The sequence below is a fragment of the Salvia hispanica genome, unplaced genomic scaffold, assembly GCF_023119035.1.
Source record: "Salvia hispanica cultivar TCC Black 2014 unplaced genomic scaffold, UniMelb_Shisp_WGS_1.0 HiC_scaffold_516, whole genome shotgun sequence".
NCBI classification, from domain to species: Eukaryota; Viridiplantae; Streptophyta; class Magnoliopsida; order Lamiales; family Lamiaceae; genus Salvia; species Salvia hispanica.
This window is the reverse complement of record NW_025952263.1, coordinates 20,808-34,303: the sequence shown is the minus strand read 5'-3', so window position 1 is coordinate 34,303 and position 13,496 is coordinate 20,808. Positions and strand designations below refer to the sequence as shown.

General features: G+C 33.2%; 2 pseudogenes; both read right to left on the bottom strand.

Annotated features, from left to right (window-relative positions):
• Positions 1 to 2,763: 2,763 nt before the first annotated feature.
• Positions 2,764 to 4,582, bottom strand: LOC125199478 (annotated as a pseudogene).
• Positions 4,583 to 9,285: 4,703 nt separating this feature from the next.
• On the bottom strand, positions 9,286 to 12,978 carry LOC125199476 (annotated as a pseudogene).
• Positions 12,979 to 13,496: the final 518 nt, after the last annotated feature.

The following is a 13,496-nucleotide window of genomic DNA, read 5'->3' as shown; positions in this document are numbered from 1 at the left end:
TTCCCAACAATGCCCCAACCACTACCATTGGGCATTGAGCACAAATAACAATATTGTTAACTACAACAAATAATATTGTTATTCAAAATTATTTTTAATAAGATTAACGACTCTGTTATCTCTTACCCTACTACCTATTCGCGAGCTACTATAGATCAAGAACTTATATTACTAATAGTGTTATTCAAAACTAATTATAAGTAAAATATTTTAAATAATAATTAATCAACATTTGATATTTAAATAATTATAAATCATAATTATGAAATAAATTTCCCTCTAATGAATTTTTAAATAAAACTTTGTCAGTAAAAACAATACCCCATCTACTCATCAAGTAGAATGAACCCCAAGTTAAAGTAAATTCATATATGTGAAGTAGAATGAACCCGAAGTTAAAGTAAATTCAAATATGTGTGAGGTTTAAGTCGATGAACATCTGAATTCAAATTCGTATAATATTGTCGGTTTTGACCTAGATTTATATGGTTTTATTTTTTGGAACACTTCCCAAAAGATTTTATATTAATGGAGTTGGGGTAACCCTTATCTGTCCTCAACTTTTTATTTATTTTCGATATGCGATATAATTTACACTTTCAACAAATCTCCCTCAAACCAAGAGCACATAGATCACAAGTTATCATATCTCTTGATCATGTCACATAGGAACAGTGAAGAACGTGAAAAACAATCGACCAGCTCGAGCCAAAATGCTCGTTCCAAGCTCGATACCATTATAATGGTTCGTCGATGCACATCGAACTTGATATTGTACACTTTAACTAAATTTTCACAGTTTTATTCTTGAGATATCTTCCAAGATGCCTCATATTAGTGGAGTTAAAGTAACCCTTACATGTATAACAACTATTATTTGTAACTTTTTTTACTTATTCTTTGATTTGGGATGTGTAATATGAAAAAAATAATTGGAGAACACCAAAAGTGAGACAAAATATCTGTACTGAGATGAAGACTCATCGGATTTTGGTTTATTATTTTAGTTTTTCTATTCCTTTCTCTTTGTCACATTATTTTGTCATTGTAATAAGATTTTATGAACTTGTAGTTACTCTCTTCCTTTGGGCATTTTATATTATATTTTCTCTTTTTCATATATATAAAACAAAAATGAAAAGGTAGAAGATTTAGTGTTGCACATGGGTGGATGGAGGCAACATGTGCTTTTGTGGATGAAGAAGGTAGCAACATGTGCTTTTAAATCCCTTTCTCTCTCTCCACCGCTCATTTGTCACAATATCAAATATATTTCCATTTTATGGTCCTGTTTTCAATCATCACTTTCCAAAGTAAAATATAAAAAAAAGTGTACAAATACCTAAATCTAATCTAGTGATCGATGAAATCCACATTAAATGAATCAATCTCCTTTGTAGTCTTTTTCGTACAAAGACGTTTACATTACCCACATTAACGATTCATCATGTCATACAACATAAATATGCCTTTCACAAATTAATGACAAACATGTAAATGTCAATGAAAATCACTAGGTTTGAATTAAACCACCATTGTCAAACACCTTGTTTTATGAAAGCTATCACAAAAATAATTGCAAAAGAAAATTCACGTGTGTCATTTTCAGAACTTCATATGTCAATAATAAAGGGCATGGCACAAAACAGATTTCTTAACTGACTCTACCTCTCTTCATTACCAAAAGGCCCCTACACATTATTACACTATCTCAAAACACATGCATACCCACATTTTGTGCCCCATTTCCATCATTATACAATAATATTATCCATGTAAATTCTGAGTTTTAATTTTGTGTTTTTTAGAGTTAATATGAATCATTTAACTTGTGATTAAGAGAGACTTCAGGTTTTGGAGCAAAGATTGTTACAAGGCTTGTGTTGTTGCTCTTGTTGTTTCTTTGGTTCTTTGGATGTTGTACGTTTACTTGTCTGCTTGGTATTTGATTGAGTGTCATTGATTATCTCTTCTTGTTTTTGGTTTTTGCGTTTTGGCATTTGTGCTTGACTTAACCTTTGCTTCTTGCTGGCCCTTGAGCCTTTCTCGATTTATCCAAAAAATTTGGGATTAAGAGAGTGTGTGACTAATTAAATTCAATTTTAGAGAGTTCATTAGATGTTTCATGAAATTTTAAAGTAATTGGATATTTTAGGGAGGAAGCTAAAATAAAATAAAGTAACTGGATATTAGAAGGAGATAGCTAAAGAAAATAAATTTGGAAGATTATATAAAGGCAGTGTAATATTATAAAAAGGGTAAATTGTTAAACAAATTATGAAATAATGATTTATTTTTTTAATGATCACGTCCTTCCATTTTCTGGCAAATTGAACATTGATATGGAAGTTAGTTTAAAATATGTGGACAAAATGATACTAATATGTAATGAGTTCGAACTAATATTTTGTCCATATACTTTAAATTAGCTACCAAATTATTATATACTACATAATTTGCCAAAATATAGAAGAATTTGATAATTGAGAAATTTTCCTTTTAATTACTACTACTATTATTCATATTTTTTAGACGTCATGTTAAATAAACTGGTAAAGACTCGAAACATAAAGTTGAGGCCATGTGAATAAAGAAGATTAACGTGATTCCTTCCACCTAATCCACATTAGGCCATCCTACTTATCCCCATTTAAAATAATTCTATTATTAACATTATCATTATCTTACTCTATTATAGACACAATGCTTATCCACGTATTCCAAAGTTTATCCAAACCAAAACAAAATTCAGAGAAATATAATTCACATTAGGAATTCAGGATATTCATAAGATGGAAGAATATCCGACTAGTCAGAAAATCAGAAAATAAAAATTAAAAAAATTAAAAAGAAAAAATAAACATTTTAGCTGAGTTGCCGAGCTGCTTGAAGACGAGCCTGAACCGGTTAGGAGCTCGGCTAATGCACTCATGGCTCGCACCTACAAAAATACCAGAGCCACAATTAATTAATTAATTAATTAATTCCACAAATTACTCTTTCAATACAAATCACAATTTATCTGCTAAATTATGCAATAGTATAACGCCATAAATTAGCAAACAACATCACATTTCATAGTTTACTTTGATCACGCATCAAAATATAGCGGGTTTTGATCTAAGCAAACTAAATTTAAATACAAAAGCGAACAATATTATACGTAGGGCGTGTATACCTGCATTTGGAGAGCGGCAATATAATCCGTCGTTCCCCCAAAACCACCGGAAACGGTTGTTTCCGGCAGCCGGAATTAACCGGCTCAGCACCCGCGCCTTCCGCTGAAACGCCGGAAAACACTTAGATTTAAGCCTGAAGACGCCGACCTTGGACTTCCTCCGCGGCTGATAGCCGGCGGCGGCGATCACCGTCATCACCTTGCGCTGGCGCTTGGCGATGTTGTTCTTCTTCATGAACTTGAGCTTGAGCCGGCTCGTCAGGATCGCGCGGCTCCACCGGGTGCGCCCCGCGCCGTGGCGGCCAGGACGCCGTACGCGGCGTCGCGCACGCGGCGCGGAGCCGATGATGAAGGCTCGGAGCCGGATGAGCCGAGCCGGACCTGCTGCAGCGCGTGGAGCAGCTTGGAGGAGTAGATTTGCTGCTGAGCGTCGGATTGCCATTGGATTTTGGGGGTTTCGGGTTGGATTTGGGGATTGTGGTGGATTTCTTCTTCTTCTTTCTTCTGGTTGATGATCTGTCGGGATTTGCAGCTGGATTTGATGATGACATGATCGATGCCATCATTTTTTACCAACTTTTTACAGTTCGATTTGTGATTCGAGAATTTGAGCTGCAGATTCAATTAGGAATTTATTAGAGTTGGAACAAATTCCAAGTAGATTCAGAAAAGTGTGATGATTGAAGTAAATGATCACTACAAAATCAACAAAATCAATAATCACGAATTAACGAATTACAATACGAAACAGAGCAAACAACAAATCACATAGAAACATCTACTATAAAATTACCAGAACGCAGAAAAACGGAATTAACGCCGAGCAGATTCAAATGCGGAGCGATGAATGAGCGAAACGAAATCAATAAAGGAATATCCACAAATCACGATGTCGAAAAGAGTAACAAATCGCAGAAAATCATCTAAAAACTAGAACGAGAAAACGGAATCAATGCCGAGCAGATTCTAAAACGAAACGATGATTGAACTAAACAATGGTGACACAGAAACAAAATCAATAAACGCGAATTCACAAATTACATATACGAAACAGAGTAACAAATCAACAAAACAAAACAGAATGAAAAAAGGACCTAATTCCGAGAAACATGCCGATTTCTCCTCCAATTAGCGAAAATAATGCAAACATAAAAACATAATCGAATCGATCATCACCTGAAGAAATTGAGAAGCGATTTCTCCGATTACGTTTCCGACTGATTCAGCTGCGGAGATGAATGAAATCTGGAAGATATATGTGAATCTATACAATACAACAAATGAAAATGGAGTTATTGGTAGTGATGTGGGGGAGAGTTGGGTGTGGAGAAGATATGGTGGGATAGTGGGAGTAAAGGAGGCTTTAACGGGGAAACCGGAAAATGATTCAGCAAAATGCCATGTTCATCTCCTTTATAGACTTTGCACTGCTTTTTCTGGATTATATAATATATAATTTTTATTTTTATTTACGTATTTTCAGTAAAATACTTCTTTTATTGATTATGCGTACTTCTATTAAACACTTGCATTTTGTTTTAGTTTGCATATTTTGAGTGAAATATATCACTAGCTCGTATGGAGCTTTATATACTTATTTGAATCTCAACTATGTGTAAAATTAACGTTAAGGTGTTTGCTTAATTTTTTAATTAGATAAAATTGGGTTTTATATATTTGATCTGGTAAATAGGGTTCGATACTTAACCTCGGACGATATCACGTCGGATTTATTATGAATTATGAATTTTCACTTTCTCCTTATAATAAAATTAATACGAGTGATCTCAATTTTTTAAACAAGTTAATATTGAGCAATCGAACATAAGAAGACTAGATGATCATCCCAACCAAGTCTATTTCCGGGCCTTATGATCATCAAGTTAACCTTACCAATCATTTTATTGAATTTATAATAGCTAAAAATTTGAATATTGAAATATTCTCATAGGATTACAAACCTTATAGCATAGCAAGATATGTATGTTACAACTTGCATATAATATAGCCAAAAATTATTTGGCTTTTTAGCCCTAAAATGTTACAAATACTATATTAACCTTATATAAAACCACAATTGTTGGGGATTTAAGGCCAAAAATGTTACAAATATATCAACCTTACAAATAACCAATATGCACTGGGCTTCTTAGCCCAAAGAATAATGTTGCTTATCTTAATAGTGTTTCTTTTTTAAAGAAGGATGATTTTTTTCAATCTCTGCAAATTGAAATCCTACCAACGCTAAATATTCTAAAAAATCACGACTTGTAGCCTCGTAGCCTGATCAGCCCGATTAGCTATGTGGGCGGGCTTTTTAGGCCCATTTGTCTATATAGTTTGTGTCTTAGTTTTGGCCCATTTATTAATACTACTATAAGTTTTTGTAGATAATAATTTCCAAGTTCATTAATTTAAAGCCAGTGCTCCACTTAAATGATGTTGTCATATAGTGGCATTACTAGTAACATTGGCTGCCACTATAAATATCACAAAATAGTAACTAAAATTTCGCCTATTTATAACCTCACCTCAATAATATTTTCTATAACACACTAAAAAATATATTCCCTCTCTTACTTTTTTAAGATATTGCTTCTTATCATGAAGAAAAACGTCCCCGTCGTCATGATCCTCGTCTTTTCCTTGATCCTCGCAGCTATGCAAGATCAAGCGAAATCCGATGATACCATTAAGAATCGTCGGTTATTAGGTGACGTGGGTGGGCGTTACTCGGCTGATTTTCATCGAAATATGGTCGAGGCTAACAATGCCACGGGAGACGAGGAAGACTCGCGCCGAGAGAATAACACTCATCGATTGTTTTCAAACCGAAGCCTCCGAGTAATCGTTAGGGTTCATCTATTAACCCTAGCTAATGTCGAAAATTTAAGGAATATATTTATAATGAAGTTTGTGGTATGTATGAATGTCTAAGTTAAGCATCATGCAGTGTGCTTGCTTGTAACAAATTAATGTGTGGAACCAATTAGAGTTCGGTTTGTTCCAAATGTTTTGGTATTTTGAATAGTTGATCTATGTAATTATAAGCTGTGTGTTTAACACAGTTTAAATGTGTACACTTTTATTAAAATTATTGTTGATCCCAGCTTATTTTATTTATGACCCTTGTCATAATTCCGTTTAATTCAATATATTCATTATAGTTGTGGCTTTATCAATCTATTCCATTACAAATCCTCAGGTGTGGGAAAAACTAAGTACCTATCCAAAAACTAAGTATTCTATTACCCAAAAAGCTTTCATATTTTAATGTTTAATAATCAATTAGACATATCTTTCACTTATAAATTTGTTTTAACATTTTTTTATATCTATATATATATATTATTTAATGACACGAAGATGATAGTTGAAATTATTGTGGTATTAATATATACGATAGACATGATTGATAGCATATAATTTATGGAATCATATTGTATAACAGAATCTCTATGATCTAAAATTGATTTTCAAGTTCATGTGTATTTTATTTTATTTCACATGCTACTAAATTTTATGAGAGATTTAAGAAAAATGATTAAATTCGGTGACTTTTTCAAAATTTGGAATTAAATTTATTGATCTTTCAAATTATGGGATCCAGATATACGAATGTTTCAGAATAAGAATTTTTTGTTTTTTTCTCTTTCTTTTTCTTATTATTTTATTTTTTCTGTACGAAGTAAAAGAAATGGATTTGACTATGCGTGGATAATTTGGTCAATTCATAAATATTGTGAGGAAAATAATAAGTAAAAGAAGAAGAAAAAGAAAAAGCAAAAATCTCCTATTCTATAAAATTTGCATAACCCAATCTCATATTCTAAAAAGTCTAAAAATTTAATTCCAAAATTACAAAACATCAGAAAATTTGATCATTATTCTTAAATCTCTCAAATTTGTATGGCTCTAAATGGAGCTGACTTCCGTTAAGTTGACGAAATGCATTTCATTACAGCCATGAAATCGGATACTATTAAAATACTTCTTGTCCCATATGGACAAAATAACGATCCCGATTTCTTTAGATAAGTAAATAATTTTTGCCCATTAGAGCATCTATGATCATTTAATATAAATATAGTATCAAATAATAAATTTACTCTAATTATTAGACTAAATTCAAATTTAAAAGAATGTTCTCTATCTAATTACTACTCTATTTCTTTTACTTATAAAATTTTAAAAAATAATTTGAATTTGTTTTAGCGTAAACCCAAAAGTTGATATATTTTATTTAAAAATAGATTTAAATTTAATGTAAATGCTTGGAGACGTTGTTACAAGGTATTCTAAGTAGGTGAATGACTCAATGTACTATGATATCGGAGCGCGTATGTCGATGATGAGTTCTTTGTTACAACTTGTAAGCGTGAAAGTTTGATGGCCATTATGATTCATAAATGTACATGGACTAATTGAAAACTCCCTGTTCCACGTTGACAAAATGGTGATCACGACTCCTTTTATAAATAAATAGATAATCCTCCTCTCTTAAAAGATCTTTTAACTGGATAATCCTCTTCTTCCCAATAATTTTACTGAACTTGAAAAAAATCTGCCATTAATCACTCTAAATTAAGAGCCTTTTATCCCTATACGTCATCCTTTGAGTGCTCCACCACAAACTGTACTATTTCCAGCAGTGCTTTCGATAAGACCAATGTAGCCATTATAGGCACATTAACTTTTGAGTGCTCCAATATCAATATAATTAATTAATAAGAAACTATTTATATTATTACAACAATATGCAGAAAATATAAACTCATTTTGCAATTCTTAGACACCTTTTCGTTGCCTAGGATTTGCTTTGGAAGCTCATCATAAGACTGATCGAGATCTCATACTAATTTTGCTATTTTATTGGATTTGAGTTTTTATCACTTTGATGAGGTGGTCTCACACGAGATTAATATTGTCGATATATATCACGTTGTTATATACTCCCAGCTACAACTTGTTAAAACACTCAAAAAGTGCTAAAACACTAAAAAAGGGGTTAAAACATATCCAAAATTTGACATGATTAAGAGCAAGAAAGTGAATTACCCTCACTAATTTACTATTTACTCACACATTTAAATGGCGCATTTGTTTTAATTTAGTGCTCCACTTCTCTTCTTCCATACTAGTGGCAACCTACTATAAATATATAACTGTATCCACTTCTCTTATTCTATCAAAAATCACAACTGGTCTGAAATTAAGTAAAATATTCCAAATCAACGAAAATGAAAATCTTGGGTTTTATAATAGTGGGGTTTTTGCTTATGGTAGGAGAATTCCAAGTTGATGCAAGAATACTTAATGGTGAAGGTGTTGAGGGAAGAATCCTGGTTGATGAAGCTTCTGAAGCAGAAGATGGCACGGATCTGGAACAGAATCGCACCGTCTCTTCCCGGAAGAAGGCCGACCGAAATGTTGACTCTCCTCGCCACCGTCGTTAGAGAAGAGTCTTTCTTCCAAAAATATGTGAATGTGAATGTCTCTTTGATTTCTCATAATTGTTGTTAAGTTTATATGTAACATGAGTGTTTGTTCTTTGTTTCATGAAGAGATTAACTGAATCTCTCTTTTGTCATAATTGTTGTTAAGTCTTATAGTGTGAGAATATCAAAATTTGTAATGTCTTTCTTTGTATCTTAATGTTAGTTTCTTAGTACAAGAAGGTTGTGTTGTGTTAACCTCTTTATGGTTACGTATCACTAAAATCGGTTAATTACGGTTTGTCATATAAAGTCTAAATTTAAATGACAAATGTAATAAAACGTTGGAAGAAGCCGAAAGAGAAATATTACTCCCTCTGGATCCTAACATAGAAACTTTTAGCGGTATGAATTTTAAATTCAAAATTTAGTAAAGTTGGACAAAGATAGAAAGAAAAATGGAAAATGAGTCTCCGTCTCACTAGAAAAAAAGAACTTTTCCAAAATGAAAAGTTTCTACTTTTAAATGAAAATTTAAAATATAATAGTCAAATTAAAATACAGATAAAAATTAATAACACAAAGTCGATCCTGTTGAGTTGCATGTCTTGTTGGAACTAATCATTCAAAATCAAAGCTTGTCCTTTTTCGTCAAAGATGGCGATGGCCTCGAATGAAACTTGTTCAACCCAATTTCCTTCTGACCAGTCCTTGAAAGAAATCGAAACTGTTACAAAGTAAGAGCATCACCACACATGGATACAAAAAAAGACATAAATGCATACGACGAAATAAGTAATGTGAGGGAAGTAGTGGCATTGTTCTTCTTCTCTTTCCATTTGTGTGTAAAGTTTATGAAGAGAGCACAGTGTTTGTTAGGTAGCGAGGCGAAAGGTGCTTGTTCCTGATGGAGATTAGATCCATAGAAACATAAGTTGGCAGTCTAGTTGTGATATCTGATAGTAGTAGTAACGCTGGAATCCCAAAGGAATCAATCTAGTATCTTTCTCAACTTCTTCTTCTATCCTTTCTTAGGTATGTGAAGAATATTTGCCATTTGGCATTAAGACGAATGCAACAGAAATGCTAGCTACAAACGACCAAGCACAGGTACATCTTCTAAATCATTTAAATCAAAAAACAGGACAAGCAGGAAACATCAAATCAATGATCTAACTTGATCAAACTTACAAACAAGTTCAGGGTAATTTTAGAAAAAATAAAAATAAAAAAGAGAATATCACACACTTCTTACCAACCTGAAAGCTGAAATCAACTGCATTATATTTCACTGAAATTGGAAGGCTAACAACGAGCATGGCTTGCTAAGCATAAAAAATAACTACTCCTACTCACTAGTCTATTTAGACCAGTACAGTAATTTCAATTATTCAGAGGTTTTGAACAAAAAAAAAGTACTATTTAAATTCTCTAGCTACATAAAACATATTGATTTCAATTTCAATAATATTCCTATTTTAGGAAACTATATTTGTATAAATAAGCAGACTATTTCATGCTTCTGTAGTCATACTAATAAAGATTAGAAATAGCAGGATCTATGTGTACCTATTTCCATCTGGATGAAGCTCACATATCTGACCATCATCAGTGGCAGCCAATAAATATCCAGAACGTGTCAAGCCCTGAGAAGCACAATTGGACAATAATAACAGTTAGGTCACTGTTATTGTAACTTCACTTATTTTACATCTACTTTACACGTTAATACTAGATAGGCAGATATTTTTTGTAAACAAAAATAATAGGTTTCCCATATCTGTGCAGCTTCAGCAATCAAATGAAAGTAATAGTAAACACAAAAGGTTTAAGAAAAGCAAAGAGCTATTGTTAATGGATGCAAGCTAGGATTTCTTAAAATGTGCATTCTATCTTCCTTCAGAAAAGAGCTCTCAATAATGACAATTCAGAGGGGTGGCACTGTTAGGTTGTTAGTTCACTATATTATCTCTGTGAAATTATTCTCACATTAAAGCTGTTCAAGTGTAAATTCGTTGCCGAATTGTACTGAACAACCAAGTTGATTTTTCAAAGAAACTGACATTTACCTTATATTGTTTCATGTAAAGTTAGAGATCATTAAACAAACTTTTCTCAATGAGATTGTAAGAGGACAAAAGCAAACTAGATGCTCAGGTGAATTGAAGAGTTTTTCAAATAAAATCTAAGGATAAATTGGATAATCTTGTGCTTATGTTTCAATAATATTCACCTGGATTGTGACAACATTTTCAGAAACTTGGTCTTCGCTCTCATTCTTTTCCTGTACAACAACTCGCTGTCCCCTGCATGCAAGTTACATAATAAGAAGCAAGAAAACCACCACATCTATTAAATCATTGTTAATAAATATTCAGGCCATATCTTTACAAGATTGGAACCTTTATACTCGTATATCTCTTCTTACGAATCAAAACCTAGGCATAAACTTAGATGAAAACATCAGATATTTTCCTGGTATTTCCTTTTACGTAGGTCATCAATAAGCATGTTATACAACTTCCATAAAACAATTGGAAAGTATCTATATATGCACATTGATGGCAGTCAATCTCTAGTCACAATTATCAAACCTTGTTCAGGGAATATAAGGAAATTTGAAAAATAACATATAAACATAAAAATACGATGACTTTATATTTTTCAAATTTACTGATAATATTATCAACATAATCGCACAATAGACAAACCCAAACATATTTTAAGTAAACTAGATACAAAAGGTTACATGTTATTTCTTTCTCAGCTATAATCGATATGGCTTGGCCAGAATCACCACTTTATAGTCTTACCTGTGAAGCCATGTTTTGTAGTAGAGGTTCTCCAGTGCTTGAAAGTCTACATGACAAAAATAACCATATAATGTTCATTATGTGTCTAGATAAGTTGAATTGATAAGCAGGTGTGAAAGTGAAAAATTAACCCAAATGGAATTAAAGAGTGTCATACTACCATACTTGAAAATTAAATTCTAAACATCAAGCATAATGAAATTCACAAGACCTACTCTTGTGAATTTGGTTGTTCAATGGCACAAAATACATTGTCATTGTTGCCTTTAATTCATTTATTGAACTGAAAACCAAAAACCATGCAGAGATTTGAACAAAGAGATGATTCTGATACCCAAATATTTTTTATGTCGAAACCAAACTCTAGATATAAAAGAATATGCACCTCAAATGTGTAATTCACATAGCACTTTACAGCCACGCAAGATAAAGAAAAACCTTAATAAACTAGCAGAGAGTTAGAAGAAAAATGATCACCTTGGCTGAGGAACATATCATGAAAGACCTCGAATTTATTAAAGAAAGCTGATATGATATCTTCACGTTGCAATTGATTCGCAGCATATCCCAACTCTGCAGAGCAGCATTCAAGCATGTTGTTGGTTTTTGATTATCAAGCTGATATGTTTTTGTAACTAACATTAAACTAGAGACTTTGTGCTAGAGCTGAACTGCTGAAGTACTTGCATAGTAACTGCAATAAGAAACTATTATAACAAACTAAGTTTGCAACATAACGCGACATCTTAAATTTGAATTAGAAGAAAGGATAATCCACCTAAACCTAATTTGGATCTTGATTGGAGCATGCATGAAAATAGTATTTTGATCATCCACTTAGCCTGAAATTCTAATGAACGACTAATTTCAGGCTACTCCTCAAAGTTATCATCATCACTGGTTGCCACCAGTTGATATGCAAAATCTCTATTGGCCTCACTTATTCAATTAGTGAAGCATGATACATGATTCGTGTATCTTTATACCGATGTCAAATTGTCTATATCTATACAGGGTTAAAAGTTGAGCACTGTTTCACATAGCTTGGGCAGCTAAATAGTTTTATCATGTAACTAACTCATAAAGAAAAGGCAATCGGCACATTTCATAACCATGCAAACGATGTTCTATCCTACTTGCTTTTGACAAATGGACACAAGCGAACTCAGAAAAGCACTTACATTTCTTCGACAGACATCATTAACTGCTTCAGTCATAGCCAAAGAAACCACATACTGCACAAGTGGTACCACTCTCCCATCCTCCATCTGTATTGTGAATGAAAAGAAGGCATCCCTTTGGTGATTCCCACACATTCTTCGACCGGCCTTGAAACCCGAGCCAGATGCAATCAACAATTACACATAACATGAACAGATAGATGCATTCCAACGCACAATGTGATCAATACCTCTGCCCTTAAGCTGCACGTCAGTAACACACATAGAGCCAATAGGCAGTTCACCAAAATTACTGCCCAAAAATACGTCAAAACAAAACATCACAATTAGGTCGTCATATCACAATTCACAAACACTGATCGAGAAAGATAATTGAGCTATACTCGTTGATAGGCAGAGATTCGAGGTTTTGCAGAGAGAAAACGGGGGAGGTTTTATTAGAGAGAAGCGAGAGGAGCTGGTTACAAAGAGCATGGTAGTGAAGCGGAAAAACAATTTTCAGCTTTAAACATTCAAAAGCGGGTCGGACCTAGTTAAGCTCTGCCCAATTAATAACGGCCGGCCCGTGGACCCGAAGAAAATAGAAACTGGCATCTGATGACGACATAGAACCGCAAAAACTATACATTACTAGGACTTCTCCTGCACTAGGACTTCACTATGACTTCATGATAAAATTAAATTCACAATTATTCAATTTACGGAATTAAAATTTAAATGACAAATCGGAAAATTCGAATACTTCATTAAAAAATTACATAATACTTAAAAACATAATTAAGATAAAAATTACATAATCAAAAAGTCAGAAATACAACCCTCGCTCTCCTCCCCTCGTCCTGCGTCCTCCGTGCCGTGCGCTGCCCTCCGACGTCCCCGCCCCATTTGA